This window comes from Cynocephalus volans, chromosome 4 (assembly GCF_027409185.1).
Source record: "Cynocephalus volans isolate mCynVol1 chromosome 4, mCynVol1.pri, whole genome shotgun sequence".
In the NCBI taxonomy this organism is placed as follows: Eukaryota; Metazoa; Chordata; class Mammalia; order Dermoptera; family Cynocephalidae; genus Cynocephalus; species Cynocephalus volans.
Window position 1 is genome coordinate 198,850 of NC_084463.1, and position 20,333 is coordinate 219,182.

Here is a 20,333-nt window from a genome sequence, read left to right on the forward strand (position 1 = left end):
AAGAAAGAAAAACTTTTGTATCACATTTCCTTGAACATTCATACAAATTTCAATAAAATAATAAAAAGATTGTTAATCTGCATAAAGAAAAACTGTAAGAATGCAGAAGATAGAATATTAATGTTGTCAACCATGATTTAGAGGCTGGGGGGGGTGGGGGATAAAAGAAAGAAAGAAAAACTGTTGTATCCCATTTCCTTGAACATTCATGAAATTTCAATAAAATAATGAAAAGATTGTTAATCTGCATAAAGAAAAAGAGTAAGAAGGCCGAAGATAGAATATCAAATTGTCAACCATGATTTGGAAGCTGGGGGCTGTGGGGGATAAAAGAAAGAAAGAAAAACTGTTGTATCCCATTTCCTTGAACATTCATGGATATTTCAATAAAATAATAAAAGATTGTTAATCTGCATAAACAAAAAGAGTAAGAATGCAGAAGATAGAATATTAATGTTGTCAACCATGATTTCGAAGCTGGGGGCGGTGGGGGATAAAAGAAAGAAAGAAAAACTGTTGTGTCCCATTTCCTTGAACATTCATGGACATTTCAATAAAATAATAAAAAGATTGTTAATCTGCATAAAGAAAAAGTGTAAGAATGCAGAAGATAGTATATTAATGTTGTCAACCATGATTTCGAAGGTGGGGTGTTGTGGGGGATAAAAGAAAGAAAGAAAAACTGTAGTATGCCATTTCCTTGAACATTCAAGGAAATTTCAATAAAATAATAAAAGATTGTTAATCTGCATAAAGAAAAACAGTAATAATGCAGAAGATAGAATATTAATGTTGTCAATCATGATTTGGAAGCTGGGGGTCTTGGGGGATGAAAGAAAGAAAGAAAAAGTATTGTAGCCTATTTCCTTGAACATTCATGGCAATTTCAAAAAAGTAATAAAAAGATTGTTAATCTGCATAAAGAAAGGTTAAGAATGCAGAATATAGAATATTAATGTTGTCAACCATGATTTGGAAGCTGGGGGGTGTTGGGGGATTAAAGAAAGAAAGAAAAACTGTTGTATCCCATTTCCTTGAACATTCATGGAAAGTTCAATAAAATAATAAAAAGATTGTTAATCTGCATAAAGAAAAAGAGTAAGAATGCAGAAGATAGAATATTAATGTTGTCAACCATGATTTGGAAGCTGGGGGTTGTGGGGGATAAAAGAAAGAAAGAAAAACTGTTGTATCCCATTTCCTTGAACATTCATGGCAATTTCAATAAAAAAATAATAAGATTGATAATCTGCATAAAGAAAAAGAGTAAGAATGCAGAAGATAGAATATTAATGTTGTCAACCATGATTTGGAAGCTGGCGGGGGTGATGGATAAAAGAAAGAAAGAAAAACTGTTGTATCCCATTTTCTTGAACATTCATGGAAATTTCAATAAAATAATAAAAAGATTCTTAATCTGCATAAAGAAAAAGAGTAAGAATGCAGAAGATAGAATATTAATGTTGTCAACGATGATTTGGAAGGTGGGGTGTTGTGGGGGATAAAAGAAAGAAAGAAAAACTGTTGTATCCCATTTCCTTGAACATTCATGGAAATTTCTATAAAATAATAAAAAGATTGTTAACCTGCATAAAGTAAAAGTGTAAGAATGCAGAAGATTGAATATTAATGTTGTCAACCATGATTTGGAAGGTGGGGTGTTGTGGGGGATAAAAGAAAGAAAGAAAAACTGTTGTATGCCATTTCCTTGAACATTCAAGGAAATATCAATAAAATAATAAAAGATTGTTAATCTGCATAAACAAAAAGAGTAATAATGCAGAAGATAGAATATTAATGTTGTCAATCATGATTTGGAAGCTGGGGGTCTTGGGGGATGAAAGAAAGAAAGAAAAAGTGTTGTAGCCTATTTCCTTGAACATTCATGGAAATTTCAAAAAAGTAATAAAAAGATAGTTAATCTGCATAAAGAAAGATTAAGAATGCAGAATATAGAATATTAATGTTGTCAACCATGATTTGGAAGCTGGGGGGTGTTGGGGGATTAAAGAAAGAAAGAAAAACTGTTGTATCCCATTTCCTTGAACATTCATGGAAAGTTCAATAAAATAATAAAAAGATTGTTAATCTGCATAAAGAAAAAGAGTAAGAATGCAGAAGATAGAATATTAATGTTGTCAACCATGATTTGGAAGCTGGGGGTTGTGGGGGATAAAAGAAAGAAAGAAAAACTGTTGTATCCCATTTCCGTGAACATTCATGGCAATTTCAATAAAATAATAAAAAGATTGTTAATCTGCATAAAGAAAAACTGTAAGAATGCAGAAGATAGAATATTAATGTTGTCAACCATGATTTAGAGGCTGGGGGGGGTGGGGGATAAAAGAAAGAAAGAAAAACTGTTGTATCCCATTTCCTTGAACATTCATGAAATTTCAATAAAATAATGAAAAGATTGTTAATCTGCATAAAGAAAAAGAGTAAGAAGGCCGAAGATAGAATATCAAATTGTCAACCATGATTTGGAAGCTGGGGGCTGTGGGGGATAAAAGAAAGAAAGAAAAACTGTTGTATCCCATTTCCTTGAACATTCATGGATATTTCAATAAAATAATAAAAGATTGTTAATCTGCATAAACAAAAAGAGTAAGAATGCAGAAGATAGAATATTAATGTTGTCAACCATGATTTCGAAGCTGGGGGCGGTGGGGGATAAAAGAAAGAAAGAAAAACTGTTGTGTCCCATTTCCTTGAACATTCATGGACATTTCAATAAAATAATAAAAAGATTGTTAATCTGCATAAAGAAAAAGTGTAAGAATGCAGAAGATAGTATATTAATGTTGTCAACCATGATTTCGAAGGTGGGGTGTTGTGGGGGATAAAAGAAAGAAAGAAAAACTGTAGTATGCCATTTCCTTGAACATTCAAGGAAATTTCAATAAAATAATAAAAGATTGTTAATCTGCATAAAGAAAAACAGTAATAATGCAGAAGATAGAATATTAATGTTGTCAATCATGATTTGGAAGCTGGGGGTCTTGGGGGATGAAAGAAAGAAAGAAAAAGTATTGTAGCCTATTTCCTTGAACATTCATGGCAATTTCAAAAAAGTAATAAAAAGATTGTTAATCTGCATAAAGAAAGGTTAAGAATGCAGAATATAGAATATTAATGTTGTCAACCATGATTTGGAAGCTGGGGGGTGTTGGGGGATTAAAGAAAGAAAGAAAAACTGTTGTATCCCATTTCCTTGAACATTCATGGAAAGTTCAATAAAATAATAAAAAGATTGTTAATCTGCATAAAGAAAAAGAGTAAGAATGCAGAAGATAGAATATTAATGTTGTCAACCATGATTTGGAAGCTGGGGGTTGTGGGGGATAAAAGAAAGAAAGAAAAACTGTTGTATCCCATTTCCTTGAACATTCATGGCAATTTCAATAAAAAAATAATAAGATTGATAATCTGCATAAAGAAAAAGAGTAAGAATGCAGAAGATAGAATATTAATGTTGTCAACCATGATTTGGAAGCTGGCGGGGGTGATGGATAAAAGAAAGAAAGAAAAACTGTTGTATCCCATTTTCTTGAACATTCATGGAAATTTCAATAAAATAATAAAAAGATTCTTAATCTGCATAAAGAAAAAGAGTAAGAATGCAGAAGATAGAATATTAATGTTGTCAACGATGATTTGGAAGGTGGGGTGTTGTGGGGGATAAAAGAAAGAAAGAAAAACTGTTGTATCCCATTTCCTTGAACATTCATGGAAATTTCTATAAAATAATAAAAAGATTGTTAACCTGCATAAAGTAAAAGTGTAAGAATGCAGAAGATTGAATATTAATGTTGTCAACCATGATTTGGAAGGTGGGGTGTTGTGGGGGATAAAAGAAAGAAAGAAAAACTGTTGTATGCCATTTCCTTGAACATTCAAGGAAATATCAATAAAATAATAAAAGATTGTTAATCTGCATAAACAAAAAGAGTAATAATGCAGAAGATAGAATATTAATGTTGTCAATCATGATTTGGAAGCTGGGGGTCTTGGGGGATGAAAGAAAGAAAGAAAAAGTGTTGTAGCCTATTTCCTTGAACATTCATGGAAATTTCAAAAAAGTAATAAAAAGATAGTTAATCTGCATAAAGAAATACTGTAAGAATGCAGAAGATAGAATATTAATGTTGTCAACCATGATTTGGAAGCTGGGGTGGTTGGAGGATGAAAGAAAGAAAGAAAAACTTTTGTATCACATTTCCTTGAACATTCATACAAATTTCAATAAAATAATAAAAAGATTGTTAATCTGCATAAAGAAAAACTGTAAGAATGCAGAAGATAGAATATTAATGTTGTCAACCATGATTTAGAGGCTGGGGGGGGTGGGGGATAAAAGAAAGAAAGAAAAACTGTTGTATCCCATTTCCTTGAACATTCATGAAATTTCAATAAAATAATGAAAAGATTGTTAATCTGCATAAAGAAAAAGAGTAAGAAGGCCGAAGATAGAATATCAAATTGTCAACCATGATTTGGAAGCTGGGGGCTGTGGGGGATAAAAGAAAGAAAGAAAAACTGTTGTATCCCATTTCCTTGAACATTCATGGATATTTCAATAAAATAATAAAAGATTGTTAATCTGCATAAACAAAAAGAGTAAGAATGCAGAAGATAGAATATTAATGTTGTCAACCATGATTTCGAAGCTGGGGGCGGTGGGGGATAAAAGAAAGAAAGAAAAACTGTTGTGTCCCATTTCCTTGAACATTCATGGACATTTCAATAAAATAATAAAAAGATTGTTAATCTGCATAAAGAAAAAGTGTAAGAATGCAGAAGATAGTATATTAATGTTGTCAACCATGATTTCGAAGGTGGGGTGTTGTGGGGGATAAAAGAAAGAAAGAAAAACTGTAGTATGCCATTTCCTTGAACATTCAAGGAAATTTCAATAAAATAATAAAAGATTGTTAATCTGCATAAAGAAAAACAGTAATAATGCAGAAGATAGAATATTAATGTTGTCAATCATGATTTGGAAGCTGGGGGTCTTGGGGGATGAAAGAAAGAAAGAAAAAGTATTGTAGCCTATTTCCTTGAACATTCATGGCAATTTCAAAAAAGTAATAAAAAGATTGTTAATCTGCATAAAGAAAGGTTAAGAATGCAGAATATAGAATATTAATGTTGTCAACCATGATTTGGAAGCTGGGGGGTGTTGGGGGATTAAAGAAAGAAAGAAAAACTGTTGTATCCCATTTCCTTGAACATTCATGGAAAGTTCAATAAAATAATAAAAAGATTGTTAATCTGCATAAAGAAAAAGAGTAAGAATGCAGAAGATAGAATATTAATGTTGTCAACCATGATTTGGAAGCTGGGGGTTGTGGGGGATAAAAGAAAGAAAGAAAAACTGTTGTATCCCATTTCCTTGAACATTCATGGCAATTTCAATAAAAAAATAATAAGATTGATAATCTGCATAAAGAAAAAGAGTAAGAATGCAGAAGATAGAATATTAATGTTGTCAACCATGATTTGGAAGCTGGCGGGGGTGATGGATAAAAGAAAGAAAGAAAAACTGTTGTATCCCATTTTCTTGAACATTCATGGAAATTTCAATAAAATAATAAAAAGATTCTTAATCTGCATAAAGAAAAAGAGTAAGAATGCAGAAGATAGAATATTAATGTTGTCAACGATGATTTGGAAGGTGGGGTGTTGTGGGGGATAAAAGAAAGAAAGAAAAACTGTTGTATCCCATTTCCTTGAACATTCATGGAAATTTCTATAAAATAATAAAAAGATTGTTAACCTGCATAAAGTAAAAGTGTAAGAATGCAGAAGATTGAATATTAATGTTGTCAACCATGATTTGGAAGGTGGGGTGTTGTGGGGGATAAAAGAAAGAAAGAAAAACTGTTGTATGCCATTTCCTTGAACATTCAAGGAAATATCAATAAAATAATAAAAGATTGTTAATCTGCATAAACAAAAAGAGTAATAATGCAGAAGATAGAATATTAATGTTGTCAATCATGATTTGGAAGCTGGGGGTCTTGGGGGATGAAAGAAAGAAAGAAAAAGTGTTGTAGCCTATTTCCTTGAACATTCATGGAAATTTCAAAAAAGTAATAAAAAGATAGTTAATCTGCATAAAGAAAGATTAAGAATGCAGAATATAGAATATTAATGTTGTCAACCATGATTTGGAAGCTGGGGGGTGTTGGGGGATTAAAGAAAGAAAGAAAAACTGTTGTATCCCATTTCCTTGAACATTCATGGAAAGTTCAATAAAATAATAAAAAGATTGTTAATCTGCATAAAGAAAAAGAGTAAGAATGCAGAAGATAGAATATTAATGTTGTCAACCATGATTTGGAAGCTGGGGGTTGTGGGGGATAAAAGAAAGAAAGAAAAACTGTTGTATCCCATTTCCGTGAACATTCATGGCAATTTCAATAAAATAATAATAAGATTGTTAATCTGCATAAAGAAAAAGAGTAAGAATGCAGAAGATAGAATATTAATGTTGTCAACCATGATTTGGAAGCTGGGGTGTTGTGGGGGATAAAAGAAAGAAAGAAAAACTGTTGTATCCCATTTCCTTGAACATTCATGGAAATTTCAATAAAATAATAAAAAGATTGTTAACCTGCATAAAGTAAAAGTGTAAGAATGCAGAAGATTGAATATTAATGTTGACAACCATGATTTGGAAGGTGGGGTGTTGTGGGGGATAAAAGAAAGAAAGAAAAACTGTTGTATGCCATTTCCTTGAACATTCAAGGAAATTTCAATAAAATAATAAAAGATTGTTAATCTGCATAAAGAAAAACAGTAAGAATGCAGAAGATAGAATATTAATGTTGTCAACCATGATTTGGAAGCTAGGGGCGGTGGGGGATAAAAGAAAGAAAGAAAAACTGTTGTATCCCATTTCCTTGAACATTCATACAAATTTCAATAAAATAATAAAAAGATTGTTAGTCTGCACAAAGAAAAAGCGTAAGAATGCAGAAGATAGAATATGAATGCTGTGAACCATGATTTTGTAGCTGGCGGTGGTGGGGGATAAAAGAAAGAAAGAAAAACTGTTGTATCCCATTTCCTTGAACATTCATGGAAATTTCAATAAAATAATAAAAAGATTGTTAACCTGCATAAAGTAAAAGTGTAAGAATGCAGAAGATTGAATATTAATGTTGTCAACCATGATTTGGAAGGTGGGGTGTTGTGGGGGATAAAAGAAAGAAAGAAAAACTGTTGTATGCCATTTCCTTGAACATTCAAGGAAATTTCAATAAAATAATAAAAGATTGTTAATCTGCATAAAGAAAAACAGTAAGAATGCAGAAGATAGAATATTAATGTTGTCAACCATGATTTGGAAGCTAGCGGCGGGGGGGATAAAAGAAAGAAAGAAAAACTGTTGTATCACATTTCCTTGAACTTTCATACAAATTTCAATAAAATAATAAAAAGATTGTTAGTCTGCACAAAGAAAAAGTGTAAGAATGCAGAAGATAGAATATGAATGCTGTGAACCATGATTTTGTAGCTGGCGGTGGTGGGGGATAAAAGAAAGAAAGAAAAACTGTTGTATCCCATTTCCTTGAACATTCATGGAAAGTTCAATAAAATAATAAAAAGATTGTTAATCTGCATAAAGAAAAAGAGTAAGAATGCAGAAGATAGAATATTAATGTTGTGAACGACGATTGGGAAGCTTGGGGGGTGGGGCGAAAAAGAAAGAAAGAGAAACTGTTGTATCCCGTTTCCTTGAACATTCATGGCAATTTCAATAAAATAATAAAAAGATTGTTAATCTGCATAAAGAAAAAGAGTACGAATGCAGAAGATAGAATATTAATGTTGTCAACTATGATTTTGAAGCTGGCGGTGGTGGGGGACAAAAGAAAGAAAGAAAAACTGTTGTATCCCATTTCCTTGAACATTCATGGAAATTTCAATAGGAGAATAAAAAGATTGTTAATCTGCATAAAGAAAAAGAGTGAGAATGCAGAAGATAGAATATTAATGTTGTCAACCATGATTTGGAAGCTGGGATCGGTGGGGGATAAAAGAAAGAAAGAAAAACTGTTGTATCCCACTTACTTGAAAATTCATGGAAAGTTCAATAAAATAATAAAAAGATTGTTAATCTGCATAAAGAAAAAGAGTAAGAATGCAGGACAAAGAATATTAATGTTGTCAAGCATTATTTGGAAGGTGGCGGGGGTGGTGGATAAAATAAAGAAAGAAAAAGTGTTGTAGCCCATTTCCTTGAACATTCATGGAAGTTACAATAAAATAATAAAAAGATTGTTAATCTGCTTAAAGAAAGATTAAGAATGCAGAAGATAGAATATTAATGTTGTCATGCATGATTTTGAAGCTGGCGGTGGTGGGGGACAAAAGAAAGAAAGAAAAACTGTTGTATCCCATTTCCTTGAACATTCATGGAAATTTCAATAGGAGAATAAAAAGATTGTTAATCTGCATAAAGAAAAAGAGTAAGAATGCAGAAGATAGAATATTAATGTTGTCAACCATGATTTGGGAGCTGGGGTGGTGGGGGATAACAGAAAGAGTGAAAAACTCTGGTATCACATTTCCTTGAATATTCATGGAAATTTCAACAAAATAATAAAAAGATTGTTAATCCGCATAAAGAAAAAGAGTAAGAATGCAGAAGATAGAATATTAATGTTGTCAAACAGGATTTGGAACCTGGGGGGCGTGGGTGATAAGAGAAGAAAGAAAAATTGTTGTATCCCATTACATTGAACATTCATGGAAATTTCAATAAAATAATAAAAAGGTTGTTAATCTGCATAAAGAAAGATTAAGAATGCAGAAGATAGAATATTAATGTTGTCAACCATGATTTGGAAGCTGGGGGGTGTTGGGGGATAAAAGAAAGAAAGAAAAACTGTTGTATCCCATTTCCTTGAACATTCATGGAAAGTTCAATAAAATAATAAAAAGATTGTTAATCTCCATAAAGAAAAAGAGTAAGAATGCAGAAGATAGAGTATTAATGTTGTCAAACAGGATTTGGAACCTGGCGGGCGTGGGTGATAAGAGAAGAAAGAAAAATTGTATCCCATTACATTGAACATTCATGGAAATTTCAATAAAATAATAAAAAGGTTGTTAATCTGCATAAAGAAAAAGAGTGAGAATGCAGAAGTTAGAATATTAATGTTGTCAACCATGATTTGGAAGCTGGGGTCGGTGGGGGATAAAAGAAAGAAAGAAAAACTGTTGTATCCCACTTACTTGAACATTCATGGAAAGTTCAATAAAATAATAAAAAGATTGTTAGTCTGCATAAAGAAAAAGCGTAAGAATGCAGGACATAGAATATTAATGTTGTCAAGCATTATTTGGAAGGTGGCGGGGGTGGTGGATAAAATAAAGAAAGAAAAAGTGTTGTAGCCCATTTCCTTGAACATTCATGGAAGTTACAATAAAATAATAAAAAGATTGTTAATCTGCATAAAGAAAGATTAAGAATGCAGAAGATAGAATATTAATGTTGTCAAGCGTGATTTGGAAGCAGGCGGGGGTGGGGGAAAAAAGAAAGAAAGAAAAACTGTTGTATCCCATTTCCTTAAACATTCATGGAAATTTCAATACAACAATAAAAAGATTGTTAATCTTCATAAAGAAAAAGAGTAAGAATGCAGAAGATAGAATATTAATGTTGTCAACCATGATTTGGAAGCTGGGGGGGTTGGAGGATGAAAGAAAGAAAGAAAAAGTTTTGTATCCCATTTCCTTGAATATTCATGGAAGTTTCAATAAAATAATAAAAAGATTGTTAATCTGCATAAAGAAATACTGTAAGAATGCAGAAGATAGAATATTAATGTTGTCAACCATGATTTGGAAGCTGGGGTGGTTGGAGGATTAAAGAAAGAAAGAAAAACTTTTGTATCACATTTCCTTGAACATTCATACAAATTTCAATAAAATAATAAAAAGATTGTTAATCTGCATAAAGAAAAACTGTAAGAATGCAGAAGATAGAATATTAATGTTGTCAACCATGATTTAGAGGCTGGGGGGGGTGGGGGATAAAAGAAAGAAAGAAAAACTGTTGTATCCCATTTCCTTGAACATTCATGAAATTTCAATAAAATAATGAAAAGATTGTTAATCTGCATAAAGAAAAAGAGTAAGAAGGCCGAAGATAGAATATCAAATTGTCAACCATGATTTGGAAGCTGGGGGGTGTGGGGGATAAAAGAAAGAAAGAAAAACTGTTGTATCCCATTTCCTTGAACATTCATGGATATTTCAATAAAATAATAAAAGATTGTTAATCTGCATAAACAAAAAGAGTAAGAATGCAGAAGATAGAATATTAATGTTGTCAACCATGATTTCGAAGCTGGGGGCGGTGGGGGATAAAAGAAAGAAAGAAAAACTGTTGTGTCCCATTTCCTTGAACATTCATGGAAATTTCAATAAAATAATAAAAAGATTGTTAATCTGCATAAAGAAAAAGTGTAAGAATGCAGAAGATAGTATATTAATGTTGTCAACCATGATTTGGAAGGTGGGGTGTTGTGGGGGATAAAAGAAAGAAAGAAAAACTGTAGTATGCCATTTCCTTGAACATTCAAGGAAATTTCAATAAAATAATAAAAGATTGTTAATCTGCATAAAGAAAAACAGTAATAATGCAGAAGATAGAATATTAATGTTGTCAATCATGATTTGGAAGCTGGGGGTCTTGGGGGATGAAAGAAAGAAAGAAAAAGTATTGTAGCCTATTTCCTTGAACATTCATGGAAATTTCAAAAAAGTAATAAAAAGATTGTTAATCTGCATAAAGAAAGATTAAGAATGCAGAATATAGAATATTAATGTTGTCAACCATGATTTGGAAGCTGGGGGGTGTTGGGGGATTAAAGAAAGAAAGAAAAACTGTTGTATCCCATTTCCTTGAACATTCATGGAAAGTTCAATAAAATAATAAAAAGATTGTTAATCTGCATAAAGAAAAAGAGTAAGAATGCAGAAGATAGAATATTAATGTTGTCAAACATGATTTGGAAGCTGGGGGTTGTGGGGGATAAAAGAAAGAAAGAAAAACTGTTGTATCCCATTTCCTTGAACATTCATGGCAATTTCAATAAAAAAATAATAAGATTGATAATCTGCATAAAGAAAAAGAGTAAGAATGCAGAAGATAGAATATTAATGTTGTCAACCATGATTTGGAAGCTGGCGGGGGTGATGGATAAAAGAAAGAAAGAAAAACTGTTGTATCCCATTTTCTTGAACATTCATGGAAATTTCAATAAAATAATAAAAAGATTCTTAATCTGCATAAAGAAAAAGAGTAAGAATGCAAAAGATAGAATATTAATGTTGTCAACGATGATTTGGAAGGTGGGGTGTTGTGGGGGATAAAAGAAAGAAAGAAAAACTGTTGTATCCCATTTCCTTGAACATTCATGGAAATTTCTATAAAATAATAAAAAGATTGTTAACCTGCATAAAGTAAAAGTGTAAGAATGCAGAAGATTGAATATTAATGTTGTCAACCATGATTTGGAAGGTGGGGTGTTGTGGGGGATAAAAGAAAGAAAGAAAAACTGTTGTATGCCATTTCCTTGAACATTCAAGGAAATATCAATAAAATAATAAAAGATTGTTAATCTGCATAAACAAAAAGAGTAATAATGCAGAAGATAGAATATTAATGTTGTCAATCATGATTTGGAAGCTGGGGGTCTTGGGGAATGAAAGAAAGAAAGAAAAAGTGTTGTAGCCTATTTCCTTGAACATTCATGGAAATTTCAAAAAAGTAATAAAAAGATTGTTAATCTGCATAAAGAAAGATTAAGAATGCAGAATATAGAATATTAATGTTGTCAACCATGATTTGGAAGCTGGGGGGTGTTGGGGGATTAAAGAAAGAAAGAAAAACTGTTGTATCCCATTTCCTTGAACATTCATGGAAAGTTCAATAAAATAATAAAAAGATTGTTAATCTGCATAAAGAAAAAGAGTAAGAATGCAGAAGATAGAATATTAATGTTGTCAACCATGATTTGGAAGCTGGGGGTTGTGGGGGATAAAAGAAAGAAAGAAAAACTGTTGTATCCCATTTCCTTGAACATTCATGGCAATTTCAATAAAATAATAATAAGATTGTTAATCTGCATAAAGAAAAAGAGTAAGAATGCAGAAGATAGAATATTAATGTTCTCAACCATGATTTGGAAGCTGGGGTGTTGTGGGGGATAAAAGAAAGAAAGAAAAACTGTTGTATCGCATTTCCTTGAACATTCATGGAAATTTCAATAAAATAATAAAAAGATTGTTAACCTGCATAAAGTAAAAGTGTAAGAATGCAGAAGATTGAATATTAATGTTGTCAACCATGATTTGGAAGGTGGGGTGTTGTGGGGGATAAAAGAAAGAAAGAAAAACTGTTGTATGCCATTTCCTTGAACATTCAAGGAAATTTCAATAAAATAATAAAAGATTGTTAATCTGCATAAAGAAAAACAGTAAGAATGCAGAAGATAGAATATTAATGTTGTCAACCATGATTTGGAAGCTAGGGGCGGTGGGGGATAAAAGAAAGAAAGAAAAACTGTTGTATCCCATTTCCTTGAACATTCATACAAATTTCAATAAAATAATAAAAAGATTGTTAGTCTGCACAAAGAAAAAGTGTAAGAATGCAGAAGATAGAATATGAATGCTGTGAACCATGATTTTGTAGCTGGCGGTGGTGGGGGATAAAAGAAAGAAAGAAAAACTGTTGTATCCCATTTCCTTGAACATTCATTGCAATTTCAATAAAATAATAAAAAGATTGTTAATCTGCATAAAGAAAAAGAGTACGAATGCAGAAGATAGAATATTAATGTTGTCAACTATGATTTTGAAGCTGGCGGTGGTGGGGGACAAAAGAAAGAAAGAAAAACTGTTGTATCCCATTTCCTTGAACATTCTTGGAAATTTCAATAGGAGAATAAAAAGATTGTTAATCTGCATAAAGAAAAAGTGTGAGAATGCAGAAGATAGAATATTAATGTTGTCAACCATGATTTGGAAGCTGGGATCGGTGGGGGATAAAAGAAAGAAAGAAAAACTGTTGTATCCCACTTACTTGAAAATTCATGGAAAGTTCAATAAAATAATAAAAAGATTGTTAATCTGCATAAAGAAAAAGAGTAAGAATGCAGGACAAAGAATATTAATGTTGTCAAGCATTATTTGGAAGGTGGCGGGGGTGGTGGATAAAATAAAGAAAGAAAAAGTGTTGTAGCCCATTTCCTTGAACATTCATGGAAGTTACAATAAAATAATAAAAAGATTGTTAATCTGCTTAAAGAAAGATTAAGAATGCAGAAGATAGAATATTAATGTTGTCATGCATGATTTTGAAGCTGGCGGTGGTGGGGGACAAAAGAAAGAAAGAAAAACTGTTGTATCCCATTTCCTTGAACATTCATGGAAATTTCAATAGGAGAATAAAAAGATTGTTAATCTGCATAAAGAAAAAGAGTAAGAATGCAGAAGATAGAATATTAATGTTGTCAACCATGATTTGGGAGCTGGGGTGGTGGGGGATAACAGAAAGAGAGAAAAACTCTGGTATCACATTTCCTTGAATATTCATGGAAATTTCAATAAAATAATAAAAAGATTGTTAATCCGCATAAAGAAAAAGAGTAAGAATGCAGAAGATAGAATATTAATGTTGTCAAACAGGATTTGGAACCTGGGGGGCGAGGTGATAAGAGAAGAAAGAAAAATTGTTGTATCCCATTACATTGAACATTCATGGAAATTTCAATAAAATAATAAAAAGGTTGTTAATCTGCATAAAGAAAGATTAAGAATGCAGAAGATAGAATATTAATGTTGTCAACCATGATTTGGAAGCTGGGGGGTGTTGGGGGATAAAAGAAAGAAAGAAAAACTGTTGTATCCCATTTCCTTGAACATTCATGGAAAGTTCAATAAAATAATAAAAAGATTGTTAATCTCCATAAAGAAAAAGAGTAAGAATGCAGAAGATAGAATATTAATGTTGTCAAACAGGATTTGGAACCTGGGGGGCGTGGGTGATAAGAGAAGAAAGAAAAATTGTTGTATCCCATTACATTGAACATTCATGGAAATTTCAATAAAATAATAAAAAGGTTGTTAATCTGCATAAAGAAAAAGAGTGAGAATTCAGAAGATAGAATATTAATGTTGTCAACCATGATTTGGAAGCTGGGGTCGGTGGGGGATAAAAGAAAGAAAGAAAAACTGTTGTATCCCACTTACTTGAACATTCATGGAAAGTTCAATAAAATAATAAAAAGATTGTTAATCTGCATAAAGAAAAAGCGTAAGAATGCAGGACATAGAATATTAATGTTGTCAAGCATTATTTGGAAGGTGGCGGGGGTGGTGGATAAAATAAAGAAAGAAAATGTGTTGTAGCCCATTTCCTTGAACATTCATGGAAGTTACAATAAAATAATAAAAAGATTGTTAATCTGCATAAAGAAAGATTAAGAATGCAGAAGATAGAATATTAATGTTGTCAAGCGTGATTTGGAAGCAGGCGGGGGTGGGGGAAAAAAGAAAGAAAGAAAAACTGTTGTATCCCATTTCCTTAAACATTCATGGAAATTTCAATACAACAATAAAAAGATTGTTAATCTTCATAAAGAAAAAGAGTAAGAATGCAGAAGATAGAATATTAATGTTGTCAACCATGATTTGGAAGCTGGGGGGGTTGGAGGATGAAAGAAAGAAAGAAAAAGTTTTGTATCCCATTTCCTTGAATATTCATGGAAGTTTCAATAAAATAATAAAAAGATTGTTAATCTGCATAAAGAATAACTGTAAGAATGCAGAAGATAGAATATTAATGTTGTCAACCATGATTTGGAAGCTGGGGTGGTTGGAGGATTAAAGAAAGAAAGAAAAACTTTTGTATCACATTTCCTTGAACATTCATACAAATTTCAATAAAATAATAGAAAGATTGTTAATCTGCATAAAGAAAAAGAGTAAGAAGGCCGAAGATAGAATATTAAATTGTCAACCATGATTTGGAAGCTGGGGGGTGTGGGGGATAAAAGAAAGAAAGAAAAACTGTTGTATCCCATTTCCTTGAACATTCATGGAAATTTCAATAAAATAATAAAAAGATTGTTAATCTGCATAAAGAAAAAGAATAAGAATGCAGAAGATAGAATATTAATGTTGTCAACGATGATTTGGAAGCTGGGGGGTTGTGGGGGATAAAAGAAAGAAAGAAAAACTGTTGTATCCCATTTCCTTGAACATTCATGGAAATTTCAATAAAATAATAAAAAGATTGTTAACCTGCATAAAGTAAAAGTGTAAGAATGCAGAAGATTGAATATTAATGTTGTCAACCATGATTTGGAAGGTGGGGTGTTGTGGGGGATAAAAGAAAGAAAGAAAAACTGTTGTATGCCATTTCCTTGAACATTCAAGGAAATTTCAATAAAATAATAAAAGATTGTTAATCTGCATAAAGAAAAACAGTAAGAATGCAGAAGATAGAATATTAATGTTGTCAACCATGATTTGGAAGCTAGGGGCGGTGGGGGATAAAAGAAAGAAAGAAAAACTGTTGTATCCCATTTCCTTGAACATTCATGGAAATTTGAATAAAACAATAAAAAGAGTGTTAATCTGCATAAAGAAAAAGAGTAAGAATGCAGAAGATAGAATATTAATGTTTTCAACCATGATTTGGAAGCTAGGGGGGTTGGTGGATGAAAGAAAGAAAGAAAAACTTTTGTATCCCATTTCCTTGAACTTTCATGGAAATTTCAATAATATAATAAAAAGATTGTTAATCTGCATAAAGAAAAAGTGTAAGAATGCAGAAGATAGTATATTAATGTTGTCAACCTCGATTTGGAAGCTGGGGTGGTGGGGGATAAAAGAAAGAAAGAAAAAATGTTGTATCACATTTCCTTGAACATTCATACAAATTTCAATAAAATAATAAAAAGATTGTTAGTCGGCACAAAGAAAAAGTGTAAGAATGCAGAAGATAGAATATGAATGTTGTGAGCCATGATTTTGTAGCTGGCGGTGGTGGGGGATAAAAGAAAGAAAGAAAAACTGTTGTATCCCATTTCCTTGAACATTCATGGAAAGTTCAATAAAATTATAAAAAGATTGTTAATCTGCATAAAGAAAAAGAGTAAGAATGCAGAAGATAGAATATTAATGTTGTCAACGATGATTGGGAAGCTCGGGGGTGGGGGGAAAAAGAAAGAAAGAGAAACTGTTGTATCCCATTTCCTTTAACATTCATGGCTATTTCAATAAAATAATAAAAAGATTGTTAATCTGCATAAAGAAAAAGAGTACGAATGCAGAAGATAGAATGTTAATGTTGTCAAACATGATTTGGAAACTGGGGGGCGTGGGTGATAAGAGAAGAAAGAAAAATTGTTGTATCCCATTACATTGAACATTCATGGAAATTTCTATAAAATAATAAAAAGGTTGTTAATCTGCATAAAGAAAAATAGTGAGAATGCAGAAGATAGAATATTAATGTTGTCAACCATGATTTGGAAGCTGGGGGCGGTGGGGGATAAAAGAAAGAAAGAAAAACTGTTGTATCCCACTTACTTGAACATTCATGGAAATTTCAATAAAATAATAAAAGATTGTTAATCTGCATAAAGAAAAAGAGTAAGAATGCAGGAGATAGAATGTTAATGTTGTCAAGCATTATTTGGAATGTGGCGGGGGTGGTGGATAAAATAAAGAAAGAAAAAGTGTTGTAGCCCATTTCCTTGAACATTCATGGAAGTTACAATAAAATAATAAAAAGATTGTTAATCAGCATAAAGAAAGATTAAGAATGCAGAAGATAGAATATTAATGTTGTCAACCATGATTTGGAAGCTGGGGGGCGTTGGGGGATAAAAGAAAGAAAGAAAAACTGTTGTATCCCATTTCCTCGAACATTCATGGAAAGTTCAATAAAATAATAAAAAGATTGTTAATCTGCATAAAGAAAAACTGTAAGAATGCAGAAGATAGAATATTAATGTTGTCAAGCATGATTTGGAAGCAGGCGGGGGTGGTGGATAAAAGAAAGAAAGAAAAACTGTTGTATCCCATTTCCTTGAACATTCATGGAAATTTCAATAAAATAATAAAAGATTGTTAATCTGCATAAAGAAAAAGAGTAAGAATGCAGGAGATAGAATGTTAATGTTGTCAACCATGATTTGGAACCTGGGGGGCGTGGGTAATAAGAGAAGAAAGAAAAATTGTTGTATCCCATTACATTGAACATTCATGGAAATTTCAATAAAATAATAAAAAGGTTGTTAATCTGCATAAAGAAAGATTAAGAATGCAGAAGATAGAATATTAATGTTGTCAACCATGATTTGGAAGCTGGGGGGTGTTGGGGGATAAAAGAAAGAAAGAAAAACTGTTGTATCCCATTTCCTTTAACATTCATGGAAAGTTCAATAAAATAATAAAAAGATTGTTAATCTCCATAAAGAAAAAGAGTAAGAATGCAGAAGATAGAATATTAATGTTGTCAAGCATGATTTGGAAGCTGGGGGTTTGGGGGGATAAAAGAAAGAAGGAAAAACTGTTGTATCCCATTTCCTTGAACATTAACGGAAATTTCAATAAAATAATAAAAAGATTGTAAATCTGCATAAAGTAAAAGAGTAAGAATGCAGAAGATTGAATGTTAATGTTGTCAACCATGATTTGGAACCTGGGGGGGGGAATGGGGGATAAAAGAAAGAAAGAAAAACTGTTTTATCCCATTTCCTTGAACATTCATGAAAATTTCAGTTAAAAAAATAAAAAGATTGTTAATCTGCATAAAGAAAAAGAGTGAGAATGCAGGACATAGAATATTAATGTTGTCAAGCATTATTTGGAATGTGGCGGGGGTGGTGGATAAAATAAAGAAAGAAAAAGTGTTGTAGCCCATTTCCTTGAACATTCATGGAAGTTACAACAAAATAATAAAAAGATTGTTAATCTGCATAAAGAAAGATTAAGAATGCAGAAGATAGAATATTAATGTTGTCAAGCATGATTTGGAAGCAGGCGGGGGTGGTGGATAAAAGAAAGAAAGAAAAACTGTTGTATCCCATTTCCTTGAACATTCATGGAAAGTTCAATAAAATTATAAAAAGATTGTTAATCTCCATAAAGAAAAAGAGTAAGAATGCAGAAGATAGAATATTAATGTTGTCAACCATGATTTGGGAGCTGCGGTGATGGGGGATAACAGAAAGAGAGAAAAACTCTGGTATCACATTTCCTTGAATATTCATGGAAAGTTCAATAAAATAATAAAAAGATTGTTAATCCGCATAAAGAAAAAGAGTAAGAATGCAGAAGATAGAATATTAATGTTGTCAAACAGGATTTGGAACCTGGGGGGCGAGGTGATAAGAGAAGAAAGAAAAATTGTTGTATCCCATTACATTGAACATTCATGGAAATTTCAATAAAATAATAAAAAGGTTGTTAATCTGCATAAAGAAAGATTAAGAATGCAGAAGATAGAATATTAATGTTGTCAACCATGATTTGGAAGCTGGGGGGTGTTGGGGGATAAAAGAAAGAAAGAAAAACTGTTGTATCCCATTTCCTTGAACATTCATGGAAAGTTCAATAAAATAATAAAAAGATTGTTAATCTCCATAAAGAAAAAGAGTAAGAATGCAGAAGATAGAATATTAATGTTGTCAAACAGGATTTGGAACCTGGGGGGCGTGGGTGATAAGAGAAGAAAGAAAAATTGTTGTATCCCATTACATTGAACATTCATGGAAATTTCAATAAAATAATAAAAAGGTTGTTAATCTGCATAAAGAAAAAGAGTGAGAATTCAGAAGATAGAATATTAATGTTGTCAACCATGATTTGGAAGCTGGGGTCGGTGGGGGATAAAAGAAAGAAAGAAAAACTGTTGTATCCCACTTACTTGAACATTCATGGAAAGTTCAATAAAATAATAAAAAGATTGTTAATCTGCATAAAGAAAAAGCGTAAGAATGCAGGACATAGAATATTAATGTTGTCAAGCATTATTTGGAAGGTGGCGGGGGTGGTGGATAAAATAAAGAAAGAAAATGTGTTGTAGCCCATTTCCTTGAACATTCATGGAAGTTACAATAAAATAATAAAAAGATTGTTAATCTGCATAAAGAAAGATTAAGAATGCAGAAGATAGAATATTAATGTTGTCAAGCGTGATTTGGAAGCAGGCGGGGGTGGGGGAAAAAAGAAAGAAAGAAAAACTGTTGTATCCCATTTCCTTAAACATTCATGGAAATTTCAATACAACAATAAAAAGATTGTTAATCTTCATAAAGAAAAAGAGTAAGAATGCAGAAGATAGAATATTAATGTTGTCAACCATGATTTGGAAGCTGGGGGGGTTGGAGGATGAAAGAAAGAAAGAAAAAGTTTTGTATCCCATTTCCTTGAATATTCATGGAAGTTTCAATAAAATAATAAAAAGATTGTTAATCTGCATAAAGAATAACTGTAAGAATGCAGAAGATAGAATATTAATGTTGTCAACCATGATTTGGAAGCTGGGGTGGTTGGAGGATTAAAGAAAGAAAGAAAAACTTTTTTATCACATTTCCTTGAACATTCATACAAATTTCAATAAAATAATAGAAAGATTGTTAATCTGCATAAAGAAAGAGAGTAAGAAGGCCGAAGATAGAATATTAAATTGTCAACGATGATTTGGAAGCTGCGGGGTTGTGGGGGATAAAAGAAAGAAAGAAAAACTGTTGTATCCCATTTCCTTGAACATACATGGAAATTTCAATAAAATAATAAAAAGATTGTTAACCTGCATAAAGTAAAAGTGTAAGAATGCAGAAGATTGAATATTAATGTTGTCAACCATGATTTGGAAGGTGGGGTGTTGTGGGGGATAAAAGAAAGAAAGAAAAACTGTTGTATGCCATTTCCTTGAACATTCAAGGAAATTTCAATAAAATAATAAAAGATTGTTAATCTGCATAAAGAAAAACAGTAAGAATGCAGAAGATAGAATATTAATGTTGTCAACCATGATTTGGAAGCTAGGGGCGGTGGGGGATAAAAGAAAGAAAGAAAAACTGTTGTATCCCATTTCCTTGAACATTCATGGAAATTTGAATAAAACAATAAAAAGAGTGTTAATCTGCATAAAGAAAAAGAGTAAGAATGCAGAAGATAGAATATTAATGTTTTCAACCATGATTTGGAAGCTAGGGGGGTTGGTGGATGAAAGAAAGAAAGAAAAACTTTTGTATCCCATTTCCTTGAACTTTCATGGAAATTTCAAT